Genomic DNA, 2474 nt, shown 5'->3' with positions numbered 1-2474 from the left:
CGCCTGCGTCCGCCTCCTCTGTGCTATAGGGAAATGCCGGCATGGGGGGGGTTATTGACAGGGTTATGGGGGAAATTACCTGCCCCACACCTGGTACCGACTCTCCCCCTCCCCGAGCTGGCACGTGATGGGGCAGCATTGGGATCAAGACTTAATTTGCTCCTCAGCTTCATAGTACATTTTTCAGCATAAATCTTCTTGTGGCATCCAATGTGATGTATGAGAATAGTGATGAGAATAGGGGTTCTCTACAGTCCACTATAGATTGTGTATAGATTCAGGTGCAGATGACATTTGGGGTCTCTAGGAAACGTGTATGATGGCCTGATTGGTAATAATGGATGGTGCATTAGTGAGAGGTGAGCAGACAGCAGCAGAGGCTGCAACCGCAGGGATACCGGTGCTCCCTCAGGAATTATACGTTTTTGGGTCAGTGGCCACAAGTGCACCGGCTCTAGCCATGCCGAGGTTTTGGGTCAGTGGCCACACGTGCACCGGCTCTAGCCGTGCCGAGGTTTTGGGTCAGTGGCCACACGTGCATCGGCTCTAGCCGTGCCGAGGTTTTGGGTCAGTGGCCACAAGTGCACCGGCTCTAGCCGTGCCGAGGTTTTGGGTCAGTGGCCACACGTGCATCGGCTCTAGCCGTGCCGAGGTTTTGGGTCAGTGGCCACACGTGCACCGGCTCTAGCCGTGCCGAGGTTTTGTGTGGCGGCTCTAACTTCTCACATCACTGTAAGGCCGCATTCACACATTGAAGGGTCAGGTTTTTTTATTTGTTTTTTTTTTACAATTATTTGTAGCTGAACCCAGGAGTGGAAGAATCCTGAGGCAATGTATGATGGTCACAGGCACCACATCTGCATTCATCACCCACTCCTCGTATAGGCTACAATTACGGAGGTGGAAAGCAGAAGGTGCGACTGGGGCTGAAGATGCATATTTTTTTTGCACAATACGTTTATAAAACTCGTGCTTTTACTCCACGTGGTGGAAACCGCCTGGATTAACATTTTATTCTTAGTTTCACCAGATGGAAAATTGTGAAAAGTGTCAGCGCTGTCCGGGCTCTTTACTGACCGCTTATTCTATATGCTGGATGTATCTATAGGAGGCCGACCTATCCTAATACTGGCTTCTGCACTCTTGGGCTGATGTCACATGCAGTCAGGCAGGTAATGTCTGCGTGTGATGAAACATTAACCCCTTCACCATAGTCATATGAAAAAGTTTGTGCACCCCTATTAATGTGAACCTTTTTTCTTTATAACAATTTGGGTTTTGCTATTTCAGTATAATATATCTAATAACTGATGGACTGAGGAATATTTCTGGATTGAAATGAGGTTTTTTGTACTAACAGAAAATGTGCAATCCGCATTTAAACAAAATGTGACTGGTGCAAAAGTATGGGCACCTCAACATAATAGTGACATTAATATTTTGTAGATCCTCCTTTTGCAGAAATCACAGCCTCTAGTCGCTTCCTGTAGCTGTTAATGAGTTCCTGGATCCTGGATGAAGGTAGATTTGACCATTCCTGTTTACAAAACAATTCCAGTTCAGTTAAGTTTGATGGTCGCCGAGCATGGACAGCATGCATCAAATCATCCCACAGATTTTCAATGATATTCAGGTCTGGGGACTGGGATGGCCATTCCAGAACATTGTAATTGTTCCTCTGCATGAATGCCTGAGGAGATTTGGAGCGGTGTGTTGGATCATTGTCTTGCTGAAATATCCATCCCCTGCGTAACTTCAACTTCGTCACTGATTCTTGCACATTATTGTCAAGAATCTGCTGATACTGAGTTGAATCCATGCGACTCTCAACTTTAACAAGATTCCCGGTGCCAGCATTGGCCACACAGCCCCAAAGCATGATGGAACCGCCACCAAATGTTACTGTGGGTAGCAAGTGCTTTTCTTGGAATGCCGTGTTTTTTTGCCTCCATGCATAACGCCTTTTTGTATGACCAAACAACTCAATCTTTGTTTCATCAGTCCACAGGACCTTCTTCCAAAATGTAACTGGCTTGTCCAAATGTGCTTTTGCATACCTCAGGTGACTCTGTTTGTGGCGTGCTTGCAGAAACTGCTTCTTTCGCATCACTCTCCCATACAGCTTCTCCTTGTGCAAAGTGCGCTGTATTGTTGACCGATGCACAGTGACACCATCTGCAGCAAGATGCTGCTGCAGGTCTTTGGAGGTGGTCTGTGGATTTTCCTTCACTGTTCTCACCATTCTTCTTCTCTGCCTTTCTGATATTTTTCTTGGCCTGCCACTTCTGGGCTTAACAAGAACTGTACCTGTGTTCTTCCATTTCCTTACTATGTTCCTCACAGTGGAAACTGACAGGTTAAATCTCTGAGACAACTTTTCTTCGGCGCTCCATTGGGAGACCCAGACGATTGGGGTGTATAGCACTGCCTCCGGAGGCCACACAAAGCATTACACTAAAAAGTGTAAGGCCCCT

The sequence above is a fragment of the Anomaloglossus baeobatrachus genome, chromosome 6 (assembly GCF_048569485.1).
Source record: "Anomaloglossus baeobatrachus isolate aAnoBae1 chromosome 6, aAnoBae1.hap1, whole genome shotgun sequence".
Lineage (NCBI taxonomy): Eukaryota > Metazoa > Chordata > Amphibia > Anura > Aromobatidae > Anomaloglossus > Anomaloglossus baeobatrachus.
The sequence above is the reverse complement of the archived record's forward strand: the minus strand, read 5'-3'. Positions refer to the sequence as shown.